At 37.4% G+C, this 20,631-nt stretch overlaps 1 long non-coding RNA gene across 1 annotated transcript in view; it reads left to right on the forward strand.

Annotated features, from left to right (window-relative positions):
* The window catches only part of LOC138145021 (uncharacterized), a 128,478-nt gene extending 112,095 nt beyond the window's left edge, over positions 1-16,383 (forward strand). The window contains exons 2-4 of the long non-coding RNA XR_011164080.1: positions 4,047-4,160; positions 11,307-11,481; positions 16,054-16,383. This is a non-coding gene — a long non-coding RNA (uncharacterized lncRNA). The remainder of the gene's footprint in view (positions 1-4,046; positions 4,161-11,306; positions 11,482-16,053) is intronic.
* The last annotated feature ends 4,248 nt before the right edge of the window (positions 16,384-20,631 follow it).

The following is a 20,631-nucleotide window of genomic DNA, read 5'->3' on the forward strand; positions in this document are numbered from 1 at the left end:
ATTGTGTGAGCAGGCACCCTGGGGACACTGGGGTGCTTGCTGCTACATGGCCCAGCACAGATAATCTTCTGTGTTCTAGATCTAGTTTAGCCCCTCTGCCCGACTTGTTTTTCTTCAGCTCCATCTCTATTTTCTCATTCAGCATAACAAGGACTATGACTTGGTATTCTAAATGTGATAACTCCATTGATAATGGTAAAGAAAAGAAAACATGCTTCAAAAAAAAGTTTTTGAAAGATCTCTCCTAATTTTCCTTTTTTTTGTTACAATTAAGATCTTGCAATAAATGAAGAAAATTTTGCAATGATGTTTCACAATTAAAACACAAGCCAGCTTTACTTTTCTCTCAAGACAGTAGTCCTTACTCCTTAAACTTCCATGTTCCTTCCCTGAACTCTCCTTGAAAACAACTGAATTAGGTAAATGTATAGAAGTGAAGGAGAAGAAGAAAAGGAATAAGCATTTAAAGTACCTACTGTGATCCAAGCACTAAATGTTAAGTGCTTGAAAAATGGTACCTCCTTTGATCCTCATTGCAACTCTGTGGGGTAAGTGCAATTATTATCTCTATTTTACAAATGAGGAGACTGAACCAGAGAGAAGTTAAGTGACTTATCTGGGATCAACACAGTTTGCTAGTGTCAGGGGCTAGATCTGAATTAAGGTCTTCCTGATTCCAGAGCAGTGCTTTTTCCACTATACAACTTCACGGCCTAAAAGTCTTTCTTAAATATCTATTATTTTCCACACGCTATGCTATATGTTTTACAAATATTATTTGCTCTTTTTGGAGAGCATTCTGACCATACCACATAAAGAGTTAAAAAACATTAGTCATTGTCCTAGCAGCTCCATTTTTAGATACATACCTTGAAAGTGATAATCAAAAACAAAGAAAAATAAGAGCCATCTGTCCAAATATATGCAATTTCAAATACACATACACACACACACATACACATACACACATACATCGCAAACAAACAAACAAACAAACCTGGAAGCAACCTAAATGTGCAACAATAAGGAAATTAAATCAATCATGGTACATTAATGTAATGTGATATTAAAGAGAAATTAAGAACAGCAAATGTGAGGAATGCAAAGAAATCTGGAAAAATTATAAAGTAATGTAAACTAGGGAAAAAATAGGACTAGAAAAATGTTTTATGTACTCTGATCACAAGAAAAAAAGTGACAATGAATGAAAAGGAATCCTGCTGGAAACTTGAAGGGCCAAAAAATTATTCTGATACTTTATTCACTGAAATTAATTAATTTAAATGTTACTAAATGATTTTAGTTTTTTTAACTAAAAGTAAATGTTATTTCCAACAAAAGTTTAAGTTGGAAAAGGGGTGGCAATTTGTCAGTAAAAAGGTAATTTAAATTTTTATATCAATTCTACTGGCTTATATCACCTAAAAGGCAAAGTGCTAGAAATTAAAAAGTAATACTTTTTAATACTTTCCCAATTTGTTTTTTTTTTTACTAGTTTGTAATTTCTTCTGTGTGGGAAACTCTTGGTAAGGAAACTCCTTCTATGCAACGTAAAATGCCAAAAGTGGTGGTAGTAACGAACAAAAATATTGTCCTATTTCAAAATTATGCCCCAATCCAATAACATTGCTTAGCATGCTTTTTTTCTAACAAAAGGGAAATTCCCTTCTCAATCTGTAATTTATAGTCTTGCAGATTTTTCTGGTACCCTAAGAGGTTAAGTGACTTGCCCAGGGTGACACATATGTCACAGGGTCACAGGTATGTGCCAGAGGCAGATCTTGAACTAAGAATTTCTTGACTCTGAGACTAGTTTTCAATCCTCTATGTCACAACTAGCTCTTTTAAGGAGTATAAGGTCATAGCATTTACTTAATGAGATACAGATGACATTTTAATCTCATATTATCTTATTTTTTTTTGTAACTCTGCACTCCACATATATTATATATAATAGAGGCTTAATAAATATTTGTGGCAGAGGTTGAGTAGATGAGACATAGGAAATGATTAGATACATTAAGTGAGTGATAGAGGACCAAAGAAATATCCAAGAATTTAAATACAAATGTATGAGAAGAGGGGAATAGCGTTATTCCAAAAAGAATTGGTGGAGTCCAAAGGAAGAGCAAATTTAGAGGAGAATGATAAGGAGTTTGATCTGCAAGATTTTGAATGTTTGCCACCAAGGTAAAACTGTCCTGAAAGAAGCCAGAGGTGTAAGATCTTGAATTCAGAAAAAAAAAAAAAGCGAGAGAAGAAATGTAGATTTAGATGTCATCTGCACAGATGTGCTTGTTGGAGCTGTGGCAATGAATGTGATGGCCAAGGTAGAGGCTCCAAAGAGAATTGTAAAGCACAAAGAGAAAAGCCTTGAAAATACCCATATTTTAAGACTGGAAAGAGGATGATGAGCCAGGGGAAGTGAAAAAGAAGGAAGAATTAGAAAGGTAGGAAGCAAATGATGATAGATTGAAGATTAAGACTATATTTGACTGAAAGGTAACCAACAAGGGCAGAATTTGGAGAGAAGTCAATTTTTTTCATCACTTACTATGTTCCAGGCACTGTGCAAAGCTCTGGGAAAAGAAAAAATTTTAAAGAACAGTTTTTACTCTCAAGGAGCTTACAATCTAATGAAAGAAGATAGCATACAAAACCCTGCAAACGTGGGGTAGTGAGGAAGGGGGTGTTCTTGGGCAGTGGAATGGTGGATAAGTCAAAGAAATCCCAGAAAAGTACAATCAGAAGAGATGAGATGTCCTAGGTTAAGCTCTCCTTAAATGGAGGTTTCATAGTTCATGACTCTGCCCTCCAAGAAGAGGCCAAAGAAGGTGGTGATGAGTTGAAATACCAAGCTAAGGGAATCTTTCAGGATGATGAGGTTTTCTCAATAACGAACTTTCAGGGACTTGGTAAAAGTATCCAAAAAAGCACCAGAAATAAGAGAAGACTTGTCTATTTACCCAGGGTTTGAATGACTATTGATTGAATTGAAAAAATGCTATTTCAATTGCTGATTAGGAAGACCGGGGAAAAGATCATGTTAACCAGCGTGAAGATAGCAACAGAGAACTGTAATATAAGACATACTTTCAATCAACAGGGCAAGGTTCACTCATGAGAAGGGCCATCCCTACATTTTAGCTTCCCTGTCTCATCACACCATGATGCCAAGAAAGTCTCTACCCAAGACTAGGTCCCTACCCCGTTCCTGTCACACTGGCCACCACTGTGGTCACCTCCCTGACTCTTCCCCTTTAAGGTCAAGAGTTTAATCACCATCTCTACTATAGAGACTGTATACATTGTCCTCCTATGCCAGCAACCTGTCTCCTCATCCTCAACTGTTCTCACCCTCACTCTCAGCCTTACTTCTAGCTTTTGACCTTTTTCTCTTATTTCCCTTTTAAAGTCTATCTTCTGTTTTCTCCATTAATATCCATCTTTAATGTTTTATCAAACTATAGAAATTATGCTGATACCTGCTTTTCTACTCAGTCATGAGGAATTGCCTGGATTACAGAAAGGTATGTGACTTACCTAGGGCCAACCAGTCAATATGTATTGGACTTTGAACCCAAGTATTCCTGATTGGTGTTCTTGTATGCACACATGCACACATACACACATATCTGTGCACATACGTGAGCATGCAGGCACAATACACTGAAAAATAATCCTACCAAACGAGAAAATTAGTGTTTTAATTTATTTTTCAACTCAAATAAAGACACCATTTGTTTTGTCATTACTACTATCTCTATTTGTTACTTAACGTTTTTCCTTTCTCTTACTAAGAGTGATTAGAATCTTCATTGGGATTTTAGAAAAATCTACATTTGGTCAGAAAACTAGACCTATTCCCATTGAGGTTAAAATGGCAGTAGGCATTTAATAATTCTTGCTAAATTAAAATGCATTATATATCTATATCTCAGAAACATGCAAATGTAGATGAATGTGACAGATATAGTTTACTCCAAATATTAAAAAGTATTCAACAATATATTATAATGGAAGTGTTTCTTCCTCCTCTCTTTTAGTGACACATGCTCTTCGGGTATCACTGATGACCTGCTAAATGGAGGGAGGACTGAGAGAGAAGCAGAAAAACAATTCAATTCGATCTGCTACAAAACTGCCAGATAACACCCACGGTGTGTTTTCCAAAACTAATTTATAAAGCCACTTCAATCTAATTGCAAATTGTGTATCATTTCAAATTACAATTAATGAAATACCTCTTCAAAACTGTCCATTCATTTATCCATTCGATTCATTATTTATTATTTTACTTAAAGCATTCTACTCTCTTTTATTTGTCATTTTTAATTTGTACCACATGTTAAAATGGATTTTGAGTTGATGACAGTATTTTTTTTGAGGGGGGAATGAATTAAGTACAACTCATGCAATAACATTACATTGAGTGGGTATCAGGGGTGCTGGCTGCTCAGGATCAGTCTTTTGTCACTATGCTAGACTGAGACAGCAAAGGACACAAACCTATCTAAAGTTAGGGACATAGAGTTACATGAAGCAGAGAAACATCAAAAGCAGGCTCGAAAAAGTTCATGAAATCTCCACAGAAACGAAGAATGTGAACAATTAAAGAGGCCCTCAAGTTCTACTTATTTTTTGAAGATGAGCAAACAGAAGCATGATGTTAAATGACTTGCCTAAGGTCATGCAACAAGTGTTGGAACCAAGAATAGAAGCCACTTTTGACTCTCAGTCTTGACCCATTATTCTACTTTGCCTCCCTTATATAAGGGTCTTAAGAAGGATTAGGTAGCTATGGGCTCAATGGATAGAATACTAGGCCAGAGTCAGGAGGACCTCAGTTCAAATCTGGCCTCAGACACTTCCTAGCTGGATGACTCTGGAAAAGGCACTTAACCCTGGTTGCCTCAATTTCCTCATCTGTAAAATGAGGTGGAGAAGGAAATGGCAAACCCTTCCAGTACCTTTGTCAAGAAAACCTCAAATAGGGTCATGAAGAGTCAGACATGACTGAAACAACTGAACGACAACAAACAGAAAGATCGCGTTTTTATGGTTAAATGCAGGGAACCACTGGGTTATTTTGAAAAGTAGTTCAAGTAGTTGCTTTCCAAAATTATTTCAGTTTACATAAATGGAAAGAATGTTTTTCAGAGGTACTTCATTTTATTTTACCATTCAATTATTTCTGTTTTATTTTTCTTCTTTTAACAGAATGATATGTCAATATTGTGAATTGGGCACTTCCAATTAGGGAACTAGCATCAACCAATCTTTTCATCAACCAATAATTATTTATTAAGTACCTACTTTGGGGAAGTCCTTGGGCTACACAGTGGAGATACCATATACAGTATACTGTAAGGGGTTGAGTTGTTCCATGCACATACACACATGTGTATACATATATCTGTATCTATGTATACATGCATGTATATGTATGTCTATGTACATGTATGTATGTTTTGTCTTCAAGATAGCTCAAAACACTACTTTCTACACAAAACTATTAGTAATCCACTAAATTATTCCCTAATACTTAACCACATTATATTGTCTGATTTATTCTATATATATTTATTCTGTTTATACTTCCATGTATATGTGTTTACTACCCTAATAGAATGTAAGCTCTTTGAGATCAGGGATCATTTTTTCTCTTATTCCTTTGCTTTCTTATTCCTTTGTTTTCTTTTTTTCCTTTTCTCTCCTCTCCCTCCTTCACTCCTGTAATGTAATGCCAAAAGAAAGGCAACTTCCCAGGTTCAAAATACCAGCATAGATGCTCTCTATTTTATTCAGTGACAAACTAAGAACAGAGAAGATCAAAACATGACATCATTCAAAATACAGCATTTACTAAGTGTGATTAAATAATCTCCAAGTACTACCCCACCCCAGGACCTTCCAATCATTCAATCAATTACAAAGTCTCTGTTCTAAATACTTCTCCACCCCTAGGCTATACCTTAATGAAGTCCACCACAAAGCCCCTCTTCTCAAATGGAGATTAGTTTCCAAACATAAGGTCAAAAGTTCCCCACCCCTGGATCACAATTGAATCTACCCCAGAGTTACATCAAGTTTAAACACAGCACTTAATACCCAAATGGAGGTCTTTTCTTCATCTTGACAGAGGCAAGTTCTCAGCAATCTTAGTTCCTGGGGAGACAAGGCTTAGCAAGGCCATAAGATACATTGCCAGTCCCTTCATGAATTTATCCTCTGTCTGTAGAACAGTCCTAGAACCCTTGAACACATTAGCAAAGCCCTCTCCCAGGATTTCTGTAAACATACAACAAGAAAATCCTTCTTCAGGGCTTCTGAACCAACAGAAAGGCTCCCAGACCCCTGCAACAACAGCACTGTCCTTCACCAGTGGACAGTATTCATTCTGTCTGCAGGACAGTCTCCAGACCCCTGCAACAACAGCACTGTCCCTCACCAGTGGACAGTATTCACTCTCTGTCTGCAGGACAGTCTCAGGGCTTCTTAGCCAACAGCCAGGTTCCAGGACTTCTTCAACAGGACAGTCTTTCACCAGTGGACAAATCTGGCAAAATAACATCAAAACAGACAGACAAAGTACCAGCAAAACAGCCATGTCTCCTCAGTCCTTGGCAGCTCAGGGGGCAGGTCTCAAAAGTCCAGAGCAATTCAAAGCGGCCACCAGCAATTCTCTTAGTCTCTCTCTCTCCATGAGGTGCTGCTTCCAAAAAGATCTTCCGCCTCTCTCTAGTGTCTCTCCAAATCTACCTCACCAGCTCCTCCCAGTTCAGGACTTTCTTTTCACATCAACAAGCCCATCCCACAGGTGGGATTAACAAACTCTGGGTTTTAACACAATCAATTTGAAAACCAAGCCAGTACAGGGGAATCTTTAATTGCCATTACTATCACAACTCCTTTCCCATTTCTCTTCCACTCCCTTCTCTCCTCCTTTCTCCTCCTCTCCTTTTTCTAATAGTTTTATTTCTAATGACCAACAAGGTGCTGGGCAGAGGGAAGGTACTCAATAAATGCCTGTCACAACATAGTATAGGGAACTCTCAGGGGTAGAGAAATTGAGGGGTGGAAGCCCCTTCCGCCATCTCACCAACTCTTCTGTAATGAATAGAATCATTGATTTAAAGACCAAAACCACCTCTAGAGGTTATCTAGTCCAATCCCTTCATTTTACAGTTGAGGATCATGGTACCAAGGCCACACAAAAATAAGTGGTAATATCTGGGATTTGAGCTCAGGTCCTCTGACTCCAAACACAGCACCCTTCTAAGTCTCCATCAAATATCCAGCTTATAGCCTAGGAAAGTTGCTTACTAGCACAATGAAATAATACCTTTCCCATGGTCACACAGCTACTCTGTGATTAAGGACTTGATTCCAAGTCTGGTCCTCTAGCCATTATGTCTTGTTGACTCTTCACACACAAATTAGTAATATGCTATAGTTTGCTTTTATCAACCATACAGGATGCTGCTACCCAAAAATGGAGCATAAATAATTGTAAACAAGGACTGAACTACCAACTAAAAGTTAGGATTTTTGGCCATCTAGGAGCTATGTTTTTTCTGAGTAACAAGGAAATCTGCATTCAGTTAGATACAAGCTAAGCAAGTGCATTGAGCATTTCTGTCCTTCCCTTGCAAAATGTGTCATTCTGATTTGGCAGGAAACGGATTGGAAGTTCAAGACAGCTGATTTCCATTTTCAAGATGGCTTACTCTCAATGTCATCTACTAATACTAAATACTAATACTAAAACTTCTCAGATGTTGTTTCTGTAGTCACTTTATAAAGGTATATTTTAATAGGTACAAAAATTGAGTAATTCAACAGTTTGTAAATTAAATCTAAGCTACAACTTAATTTCCAAGGTATGACTGTTGATATTGCATAATAGAAATTTATAAAGGTGGATTGAGGTTCAAAATTTCTTAGTAAAATCTGTGAACAAAGCGGGTAGCTACTTCAGTGCAGTCAAATGACACCAAGTGAAGGCTAACCTGGTTTTTTAGATTTGTCTTCCTTATAATTGGCTCTAAGGTACATCATTTGGATCTCCTCTGGCAAAGGTAAAACAATTTTGATTGGTAAACATTTTAATTAGAAGGTGGGATGAGTCACCAGAGCTCCTTCTGGTCCAGAAAATGGCAACAGTCCTCAGATAATAGGATTAGACTACAGAGAGTGGGAGTAGTTGATTCAACCAAAGCTGCTGGGTTGAGTGGGTGATGGCTGACATTGTTGTTCCTCCTTCCTTTCCTAAAGGGACCAGTAACATCACAGGTGATGTCTTCATTTGTTCCTCAATTGTATTTAAGTGAAGCTGAGTTACACAAAGTCATCAGCCACACTCTCTTCCTGAATGACTGAAGTCCAGTGGCAGGTCAAAAATTCAAACAACTGACAATGGCCTGGGAGGCAGTTGACGACATTGGTGTCTTAGACACCTGACCAAGCTCTAAGTGCTCCACAGTGCTGTTTTCATGGCCATGAGAACAAATTGTTCTCATCTAATCATTGCATGCCAGGGGGGAGGGAAAGGAGGCACAGGGCAGGGAAGGCAGGGTTGGGATTCTTGGGGTAGACATCCCCCTACCTCACCAAAACGTTTAAGGCCTTTGATTTACCCTCAACCTGGGATGTTTGGGGTGTTCAGGGATTACTAGTACTTCTGGTGTAAGGGCTTATCAAGCCCTTTTCATGGCTACTTATTCAACTTCGGTGTCTACCTTTACCCAACTCTTACCTGTGGCTCTAAGAAGCTATAGCATATGCAGTAGCCACACTCTCTAAATTGCCTTGGTAGATGATTAAACTAGGTTGAGATGGGTAGGGTTACAAAGGTGGACAATACCAGGGTAAAGATAAAAATTAAAATACTAGAATTGAGACTCAAATGACCAAAGGCCACTGGAGTAAAGGATGGAGGCAAGACAAAAACTCGACCTTCAGGCAAGTTCTCCTGGATATAGGTGAAGGATAAAGTTACAGGAGTAAAAAGTTTAGGCCCACATGGCATGGGAGTGTGTTCAATCTATGCTGACTTCATTAAGTCTTAACAATAGAATTAAAAACAATTTTCAATTTTATACCATTATATGTTCATTTTGGGAGAAAGTATGAGTCCTCTTTCTTTTAGTTTCTATATGGGGTATTCAGCTCTGACATGAGGGATTTTTAGGGCTGCTCATCTGCCCTTCACTTAACTCTCTCCTGTAGTTCCAAGAAGTTGTAGCATTCACAATGGCCACACCCAGGTAAAGCCATTATGACAGACAGGCTACACCAGGTTGAGGATGACCAACAGGCTTCAGACCTGTTAGTGAGTCAGGGGGATGTCTATCCCAAGCATGTCACGGCTCCCTGGTAGAATGAGCATATGGCAACAATTTGTTCCAATTGCCATGAAGGCATTTGAAACTAGTTGCTATGAAGTACCTATAGCTTGGTCAGACATTGAAGACAGTGAGCTCATCCAGTACATCCCAGGTCATCATCCTGACTTTTTGTTTTGCCAGTGGACTTAGATGACTAGAAGAGAGAGTGAGGCTGAGGCCTTCATGTAACTCTGCCTCATTTAAATCCAACTGGAAAGCAAATGAAGACATTACCTATGATGTGATTTGTCCTTTTAGCAAAGTAAGGATGAACAACAACATAATGTCACACTAGGCACAATTTAAATGTACTTCTTTCAAATAAGATACATTTAATGAGCACTTACTGTATACCAGTAACTGTGTTCTGCACTTTAGATACAAAAACAAAAATGGAAAAAAAATCCCTGACCTCCAAGAACTTACACACAAGTGGGAAAAATCAACACATACATAAATATGTATATATGCAATATACTGAGTAAATATGATTTTAACATGGTGAGAGCATTGACAACTGAGAGTCATTCAGAGATGACTTCTGTTGATGGTAATACTTGAATTCTTTGAAACTAGGGTTCTTTGAGGTAGATTGAAGAAGGGAGAGAAATTCAAGGAGAGGGGACAACCCATTCAGACACAGAGGTAAAAGATAGAACAACATGTACATAGGACAGCAAATAGTCTAGTTTTTCTAGAACCAAGAATATAGGAGAGAGTCATGTGTTATCAGTGTGGAAATCTGTTTTAGAGGCCCACTGTGAAGGCCTTTAAGTGTCATAATAATCCTCTATTAACAAATCCTGCCAATGTTATACTATATATTTCCTACAGAAAATTCTAAAGGGGAAATGAGAACTGTTCACACTTACATGAATGTTCATTTGCTCTGACTTCAAATGGATTTATACCACAGGACAGCAAAAGTTAGGGTAGGAAAGAATGTGTTAAAAAGACACCCAAAGTATTTTACAAACGGTAGATTTAAAGTTTGTAAATGACAATGAACTCCAGGAAAGACTATGTTATGTAGTGGTCAGGAAAAAGAAGGGGGGTGGGGTGGGAAAGTGCTCCATGGAATGTATCAGTTCCTCTTGAGCTGTCCATCTACATCAGATCAATAGCTTTTCCAAGCATGGGACATTTAAGCTTTCAACTTGAGAAATCGAAGTTCTCAACCTAAGTCAGGGTTGCAACACAAGTCCATCATGGTCTGTCACGGAAATGAAATGAGTTGTCTCCTGCTCGATTGATGACTGACATAAAACCAGGGGGGAAAGAAGAGGGAAATAAACAAGACACGGGTTTTGAAAAGTTGTTTCAGAGACTTCTGTCAAAAGTTTACACTAAGGGGTCTGTTCTCTGTTTGATGTGCGTGCATAACTCCCATTACCAATAATGAGAGTTACATGGCGTGCTGGTGAAGGAGTGAAGGATAGCTCCCGGAGGGATTATTTACTGCCGTTATTTTTTTTATACAAGTTTTACAAAGGAAAGCAAGAACTTCCCAGATTGGTGATGGTGTGTGAAAAGTTGGGGGGAGAGGGGAAAAGGGGAGGGTGGGGAGAATGGAAAGTATAAATAAAATGCACAAATATGGAGGGGATGTAAAAGGTCATGGTAGGAATGGGTGAGTTTAAATAATGTGATGATAGAGACTTTCCATGATGATTGACACAGCCTACCCAGGCAATCATTTATCCTGTAAAACAAACTTATGCAAGAGCTGGGGAAGAATGGAAAGAACACCAAAGTATACTCAGAGAATATTTGGGTTATACATTTAAAATGATCTTTGTAGCTCCTGCAAACAGGTAAGTGAAACCAACATTTGCTGCAGCGACTAACTGGACTTCCTGTGGCTTTTAAAGAAAATAATTTTGTTATCCATACTACAAGTGCTCTTCTATTATCTAGGCTTTCAAAGTAATTGAACTGAAAATGCATTCTACCAGTATATATGGATACCCTAAATGCCTTGGAGACTACAGAGCTGCAATTCATTAAATATAGACAAGGCCCTTTCCTTATCCAGTGCCTGGAGCAATAAAAATGGAGAGGGAAATGATGATGAACATCCTTTGTTTCAAAGGTAAAGTATAGCTTTTCAAGAGCTGGTATGACGTGGAAGGCATGGTACCATAGAATAAGGCTATATTTTGGGTTAGGGATGCAGGGTTCAAACCCCAGACACTGACACATCCTACATGTGTGAACTTGGATAAGTCCCTTAAATTTCTGGGCTCTAGTTTCCTCAGTTACAAAGGAAGGTGACTGAAATAAAGGATCTTTAAAGCCCCACTAAAAAGGGTCCTATTTACAGCTTAAAATCTATGACATCATACCATCACTGGAATTGCTTTAGAGAGCAGTATCTTTTATCTCACAGATGCTACTTCCCCAAGAGAGAACCTGAAATTTGAAGAGTGGTTGTCCAGCCCGTTATGAGATTGGCTGTGATTAAGTCAGAATACCGCAATGTACTTCCTCTCCCTGATCTGTTATTGATTTACTGTATTACCTCGGTTAGATATTTAGCCATTCTTTGTCTCACTTCACCTATCTTTAAAATGGACATCCCCGCCAGCCTTTAAATTCTGATCAAAAGCCAGTGTTGTCCATTTTTAGACAAAGTATACGGCATGGGAATCAAGGATATAACTGAAAAATATTAATGTATACAAAATTTCCCTCCACAGTATGCCAGCTGTGCAGAGCTCATGTGGCACAACTGTGAATACAATGCATCTACGCAATGTTTACTGAATTAGCAGTCTCTCTGTTATCAAATATATAATTTTGTATAGAATTCCTGAAATATATACAGTATTTACTTCAGTGTTGTAGAAGTAAGCTTGAAGTACAGCTGTAAATTAGTGTTCAGAAAATTACAGTTAGAATATAATAGAACTCACTTGGAAACATATGCCAGTAACTCTATACCCCTAATGTGTTCACAGATGTGATTACATATATGGGAACATGATAAAAAAATCTTGCAACAAACTCTCATGGCATTTTCTTGGTAACATAAAGGCGATTTTATCAAGTTGTAGAAATTAAGCCTGGACACCTTATATTACAAACAATTATTGATCCATAATAGCATAAATGATTTTTTTTAAGAACAAACCTAAAAAATGTAATTTTTATGCTCTCATTAAGATGAACAGGAAAGGAATATTCAGAGGTGCATATTATAATTGTATAGCTTCTTTCACCATAAACAACTCAATTACTAATGGTTTTAAGTATACAAAAAATCCTTTAACATGAGCATCGAGTAAAGGAAATGGGCTTGTTTAGCTTAGAGAAAGGAAGATGGGAGCAGGAGATGTGCAGACAAAATGAGTAATATAGACCTCTTTTCAAATACAGTATTCCCCAAAGTCATAATGCAGTCTTAAGCTTTAAAGCAACTAAAATTTATAATGCTTTAAGACTTTTGGGGTACCCTGTATTTGGAAGACTGTCACAGAGAAGGAATTAGATTAGTTCTGTTTCAAAGAACCAGAAGGAAAAGGTAGAAGGCATGAAGAAGAAAATTTAAGCTCAGTACCAGAGGGAAAAGGCATTATCAGTTGCACCCCAAAGTAGATAGGCTGGCTGCCTAAAGAGGTGTTGAGTTCCCTCTCCTTACATGTCTTCAAACAGTGGATGGATAGCCACTTGTCAGGTGTGTTATAGGCAGATCTCTTTCATATATAGGTTGAAGTAATTGGCTTCTGAGGCCCGTTCAAACTCTTAAATCCTATGATTATGTGACATTGTGTAGCAGGATGCAGTGGACTGAGTCCTGGACTTGGGAGTTAGGAAGACAGATTGAAATTTTATTGTAGACACCTGCCATCTGCTTGACTCTAGTCATTCCTTAAGCCTTCTATGCCTGTTGCACTATATTCAGTGTGAAGTTAATAATACCCCCATCTCCCAGGGTTATTGTGAAAATCAAATGAGATGAAAATCTTTTCTAAAATTTTAAGTATCATATAAACGTCAGTTATTATCATCATTTAAAAAGATAAGTCTTATACATGTAAATTTGAAAATTATACTTATGAATCAGAACAATTACAGTTAATAGTTGAGTACCTCTTTCCCTTGATGAAGCTATAATTTCTTCATGCCCAGTGCTTAGCACAGTACCATGTTTCTAGTGGATACTCTCAAAATGTAAATGTAAATTGATGTTCGAACTGACAATTCCTTTATTAGTCTTCCTTCCTGGGTCTTACAAGTGAGCCCCATGCATCAGCTTAGGATCAGACTCACCCCAACAGAACCTTTTCCAAAAACCATCAGCACACCAGACCCACCTCCCCCCTTCTAGCTCCTGCCTCCTGACCAGACTCCCCCAGGAAACACATTCACTTATTCTTACCTGCTATGAGGTAGCTTTCCTGGATCTCACAAGACACATCACCACTACCATAAGATTGAATCTTGAGGGAGGGTCTTCAATGGTCTAACATTACGTATCCTTCATTGTATGTCTCTTTAACCATGTATGTTCCCATACTTACATTTTCTCTCCATACCTATAGTTCTTAATTCCCAGATACTAATGTACTAAGCCTATTCCATATTCCCAACTCTCCATTCCTTCACCCCCATTCCCCTCAACCCTACCCTTACAATGGCTCACTCTACCTCTACTCACTCCCTTCCACTGTGCATTCTGGAATGCTTTTGCTACAAATAACAAATTTGATTGTCATAGATATGGTTCTTCTTTTTCTGCTTCTTGCATTTTCTGTTATGCATTGATTCCTGATTCCCTTCTGATGACACTGCATCCCTGGCCACATTTTCTAATACTAGCTGAATTTTCACTCATATCTCCCAACTCACTGGTCATAATCAGGGAGATCACATATAACTTGTCCCCTATTGCCTTCTCCAAACACTCTTTCTACCACTGTGACATTGCAACCTTTTCTCCTTTATGATCCACATTATTCAGATTTATTACCCAATTCAGACCCTGATTTCAGTTATCTATCAGCCCCTAGAATATTCTCTATCTCTTCGCATTAATTTAGGGCCTAGCTCATAGACTTTGTCAAGGCTCCATCTCCTGTTTTCATACCACAGGGTACTTTAAGTTATATACTGATGATACCTAAAACATGTTAACTTTCTAGTTCTTCAGTCAACTCAATTCACATAACTTGCATTCTACCTCAGCTACACACTTACACTCCTGTCCATGAACTCTGAAATTTCTTTATATGATCATAATTTTGATTATCCTATCTTTTCCTATGCGTTGCAATGCTAACTCTGTTTTCTATCTTCATCAGGCCTTCAATCACCTATCCCTCAAGGGGTTCTTTGCTAACCTATCCCCATTGGACATACTACATTCTCCTATCTCCATTATCTCCATAATTAAGTTTAACACTACTCTACCCTCTCCACTTGAATCCCTCACCCCTCCCCCTGCTTGTTCTATCACTGATTTGTTGTTCAGTCATGTCTGACTCTTCGAATCATGATTTAGGATTTTCTTGGCAAATATAGTAGAGTGGTTTACCTACTTCCTTCTCCAATTCATTTTTATAGATAAGGAAACTGAAGCAAAGAAGGCTAAGTCATTTGCTTAGGGTCACACTGCTATTGTCTGAGGCCAGATTTAAATTCAGGTCTTTCTCACTCCAGGCCTGGCACTCTATCCACAGTGCTATGTAGTTGCCCTATCACTGATTATGACTTGCCAAAATGCCAGCCTCGGAGTACGCTCACCAGCTATTTTAATTCCATTCATGTGCTATTGAACAGAAGTGATGTTCCATAGGTACCTCAAGTTCAATATGTCAAAGACAGAACTCATGTTGCTGCCCAAATTTGCCTCTCAGCTTTTTTAATACTTTGAAAGTGACAATCATTGTCCTACCTGAGCTGTCTCACAATCTTGGTGTCATTCTCATTCATCTTATCAAATATATCCAACCAATTATCAAGTCTTATAGTTTCTACCTTCACAAGAGCTTTCATATATTTACCCTTCTCTCCACTCATACAGCCATCACCTTGAAGAGAACATGGAATGTCATCATCACCTTATCATTGAACTACTGCAGTAGCTTTTTTCCTCAAACCTCTCTTTACTCCAATCCATCTTCCACTTAGTTGATCGGGTAACTAAGTCTTCCATGCCTGGAATGTTTACTCTCCTCACTCTTCATTCTTAGTTTTTCTGGCACCATCTTTTTTTTTTTTTTTTGGTTTTTGGAGGGCAGTTGGGGTTAAGTGACTTGCCCAAAGTCACACGGCTAGCAAGTGTGTCAAGTGTCTGAGGTCAGATTTGAACTCAGGTCCTCCTGACTCCAGGGATGGTGCTCTATTCACTGTGCCACCTAACTGCCCCCAAAGGCATCCTTCTGTAAGAGGAATTTCTAAGACTACCACCACTGGGGCCTGTTCTCTTAGATTACCCACATAAACTGTACATATCTTATACTATTCACCTCCTACACTGTACATGTCTATATATTTACAAGCTGTCTTTCTCATTTTAATGTGAGTAATGTGAGGGGAAAGAACTGTGTTGTGCTTTTCTTTTCATAGCTGGCACTTATTGTAATGTGTGGCACCAAACGGTGTCTTAATAAATTATTTTTCATTCACTGACATATTTTGGTTTTCCTTTTGTTTTATACAGGTACTTCAGTGGAAGTATGGTCTCATTCAAGAGGGCTCACCTTCACTGGTATAGAGTGCAAGTCTTCTAAACTTTCTAATACTATGTGATTCTTATCTACATACTTTCATAAATAATGGAATCACAGATTTTCCAAGATAAAAGATACCTCTGTCACTACATAATACAAAGATCATAAATAAATCACTATTATATCAGAGCCAAATTAGTCATTCAACTTTTTTTCTTGAGGATATCCAGGGAGGGGGAGCTCACTATATTTTGAAGCATCCTATTCTATTTTGGAGATCTCTAATCATTTGGAGATTATTCCTTATGTTAAGTAAAAGTTTGCCTCTTTTCTACTTCTACCTACTGTTTGTAGTTCTGTCTCTGGATCGTATAGTCAACCAACAAGTATTTATTCTGCATATACTATGTGTCACTGTGCTAAGGGCTAGTGATACAAATAAACTAAGAAGAGAAAGGGAAAGGAAAGAGGGAGAGAAAAAAAGAAGGAAGGAGGGAGGGAAAGAAAGGAGGAATAGAGGAAGGACAAGAAAAAGAGAACAAGATAGAAAAATGAAAAAGAAATGGAAAGACGTATAGGAAAGATACATTGGGAAACAAAAATGGTGTAAAACATCTTAAAGAATTAAATAAAATTAAGATAAAAATGTTTTAAAATGAAAAATCTACATTCTTTTTTCAATACTAGAAAACAGGATACGTTATAACTGGTGAAGACAAAGAATGATCTATGAAGTGAACACGTAGCAAATACTACTGTGAAGTTTTTGATATAATCAACTTCAATACAAAGGCAAATTCTTTTAAAAAGAAATGTATATTGGGGGCAGAGCCAAGATGGTGGAGTAGAAGCAGGACCTCCCCACTGCTCCAGCTTCCACCTTCCCCAATTCATGTAAAAAGGGGACTCTAAACAAACTTTGGAGCTGCAGAACCCACAAAATGATATAGAGAAGCTAACCTCCCACTGAGGACAGCCCAGCAGGTCAGCATCAAACAGCTAGCACAGTGCTCTGGGAGCCGAGACCAGCCTCATGCCAAGGCTTTAGCCCCAGGGCGGGCCCATACAGAAGAGGCAAGGGAAAATGGTTACAATGGAGGGGAAGAATAAGAAGGCAAAAGGGAATGGGTTAACCTTATTCCCATTGAATTTGGCTAGAGAAGAGAATGAAATACACACTAAATAGGGTATCTCACCCTCCAGGAGAATAGGGGGGGAAGGGGATGACAGGGGGGATGATGGAAGGAAGGGCAGGCTGGGGGGAGGGAAGTTGGAAGCACCCACTTTTGAAAAGGGATGGGATCAAAGTAGAGAATAGAACAAGTGGGAGGTGGGATAGGAGGGAGGGAAATAAAGTCAGTCTTTTACAATATATGTACTATGTTATTGTTTTGCATTAGCCACACATGTACAACCTATACTGAACTGCTTAGCTTCCCAGTAAGGGTGGGTGACAAGGAAGGAAGGGAATGAATCTGGAATTGAAAGCTTTAAAATCAAATATTCAAATATATATACATGTATATATATGTACATATATATGTACTATTATTAATACCATCTTACATGTAATTGGGAAATAAGATATACAGGCACTGAGGCATAGAGATCCACTGGAAAAGTCAAAAGGGGTATGGAAGAAAATATGGGAGAGAGCAGATAGGAGGAGGGGATATCCTGTGGGACTGCTATTTTGGGGTGGTGGGTAGAGGGAAAATGGGGGAAAAATTTGTAACTCAAAATCTGGCAGAAATGAATGATGTAAATCAGAAGTTAATAAAGCATTTTAAAAAAAGAAGAAAAAGAAATGTATATTGAAGAGGAATTAAAGGCAGTCATTTAAATAAACTAATGATACATTTTAAAATATATTTTCATTTTTTAGTCATTGCAAATTAATAGATAATTTTTAGATTTAAAGTAGTCTTTACCCTTCTTTTCTATTCAATAAGTGAATAAGAAATATGTTATCATGGTTAAGGAAATATACTTAATTTCTTTTAGATAAAGAAATATATTTCAAATTTATAACGTAAAGAATTTGGATGATTTCTAAAATTATTTGTTTTCTACACATGTCACATATTATATATTTCATTCACATAGAACATTACCCTAATAATGGGTATTTCTGCCATCACAATTAAATGCTGCTGTGGATATTTGAGACCTTTCTCAAAGGTTATATTTGATGCTAAGTTATATGTATATTCCTTCATATTCCCTTTAAGAAGACATCTTAAGTTTTTCCAACATAACTTTCCTTGCAGTCTATTAAGTTTTATTTTTTCTTTTTATGTTTATATTTGATTAATCTACCCATGAAAGGAGAATAAAATATCCTATATTTCTGCATGCCATTTTTTCAATTTGGTTAGCTTTTATTTCATTAATTTATTTAGATGCTGTACCATTTTGTGCATTTATAATATATTTTTTCCTTGTGTATGGTGCTTTCCAACATAATGTATTCTTCTTTTAAACTTTTTTGACATTGTAAATTTTTATGTGTGATTTGTTTGATATTATGACTATATTTCCTGTCGTTTCTTTTTCATCATGCCTCTTCATTTCATATGTGTGTGTGCTCTTTTTATTTGTTTTTCTTATATAGAATTGTGGGGTTTAATTTCCTTATCAATTCTCCCATTTTCTTTCACTAAAAAAAATTTACATGTAAGAATTTGAAAGAAATGATTGTTTTTCTCTTGTATTAATAACTAATTATTGAAGTAGGACCAAAGTTTTTCTTGTTTTCTATTTCTTCATCCAGAAATCAACTAGTATGGGAAATCTTGGGCAAAAACTTACCCAACCAGGCTGAGAGAAATGGTGAATTCCTATTTGCTGTGACAGGTCTGAGGTAAAAGTTGGTATGTATACTGACAAGTATCTTTGACCAAGATTTGAATGATTCAATTACCTCATTAGAATGAGCCCACATCTCATTATAATTTTCATTCTCTCTCACTACTTGATGACCAATCAGAGTTGATTGCCACGCTCAAGAACACCCACTTTTCTAAGAGCATATAAACTACGTGCCTACCACCATGAGGGGTTTTTAGCATTTGAGAGTGCCACTGACCTCTTTTATTAATAACATGCTAGCCTTATTAATAAAATTACTAAATTACCCAAAAAATATTTCTCTCAAACTTGTTAAGCATCACAAATATCAAAGTCAGACTTGTTTTTTTCTACATATTCCTTTTGCAGTAAAGGGTCAGTTGAAATAATGCAATATAAATTTGCAGTGAACTCAGCATATTTTCATGTATCTCTCCTCCTCGTTCAGCAGTACATGAATAGAATGGAAGAAAATTGATTGTGGGAGTAATCCAAGGTTGGGGTTAGCAAGGTATGGTCAGCAGTATATCAAGGGTACAAGAGATTCAAGTATAGAAGTGTAGTGTCAAGTCAATATTTACAGCACTCACAATCACAATAAATATACCTACTATGACTATAAATATTCCCTCATGGTGCTTGATCATAAAATATAACAAACTCTCCATATAGAGGACAGAAGCAAAGCATGTATTCAAATCACCACAAAACCAAATCCCAATACCAGGAAACTGAATCCATCACAGTAACATAGAAGTTAATGCATTACAATGTGGCAGAGGGCCACTCCATCCTTTAGCTTTCCCACAAACCAATACAAAATCAATATTTACTCATGAAACTCTCTATTCCCTTGCCTGAGTATCCTCTTTCTCCCACCATCTCTCTAGCTCTGATTCCCAGCTTCCTGTGGGCTCTGCTCCACCTCTTCAGCAAACTCCTCCCACTACAGGCTCCATGTGATTACATTCAACCTATTATGGGGCAAAGTTTACTCTCAAATCAGGGAAGGTCTTCAGATTCCCCTAGGCTTATTAAGGGGCAGGGAAGATCTTCAAATTCCTGTTATCATTACAAGAAGATTCCATGGAATTAAACTGATTCATTAAGGAGTTGAGATAGGGAAGGGAGAAGAGTGCTTCCCATTCAGGAGTCATGCACTAGGCAAGAACTGAGGAGTAGAGATATTAAAAGACACAGTAGAAATAAAAAACAGGGTTAGAAGTTATAAGGAAGGAAGAAGGATAGAATGCTAACATATCAAACAAGGAAGTGGAACACTTGTAAATGATGGCATTATCAAGATGATAGACTGGATTGTAGATATATAGACATAGATATATACAGATATAGTATATAGACAACAAGAACAACAATAATAAGACTTAGTATTTATATACCACTTTAATCTTTGCAAAGCACTTTACAAATATTACCTTACTTCATCTTCACCAGGACTCTGGGATATAGGTGCTATTATTATCTCCATGTTGTAGATAAGGAAACTGAGGCAAACAGAATTTAAGTGACTTGCCCTGACTCAAACTAAGTATTTAAACTTGGGTTTTTATTCTGTTTTGTTTTACTCTAGGTTCAGTACTGTATGTATTGTGCTATCTACCTGCCTGAGTATTTTGAAGAAATACAAACTTAGGGCATTTGAGTATACATCGATATATGTACATTGAAGTCACCCTTGCATGAGAATAAAAGATGAA

This window comes from Petaurus breviceps, unplaced genomic scaffold, assembly GCF_028583685.1.
Source record: "Petaurus breviceps papuanus isolate PSGF00001 unplaced genomic scaffold, PetGlider_PUasm1.0 90723, whole genome shotgun sequence".
NCBI classification, from domain to species: Eukaryota; Metazoa; Chordata; class Mammalia; order Diprotodontia; family Petauridae; genus Petaurus; species Petaurus breviceps.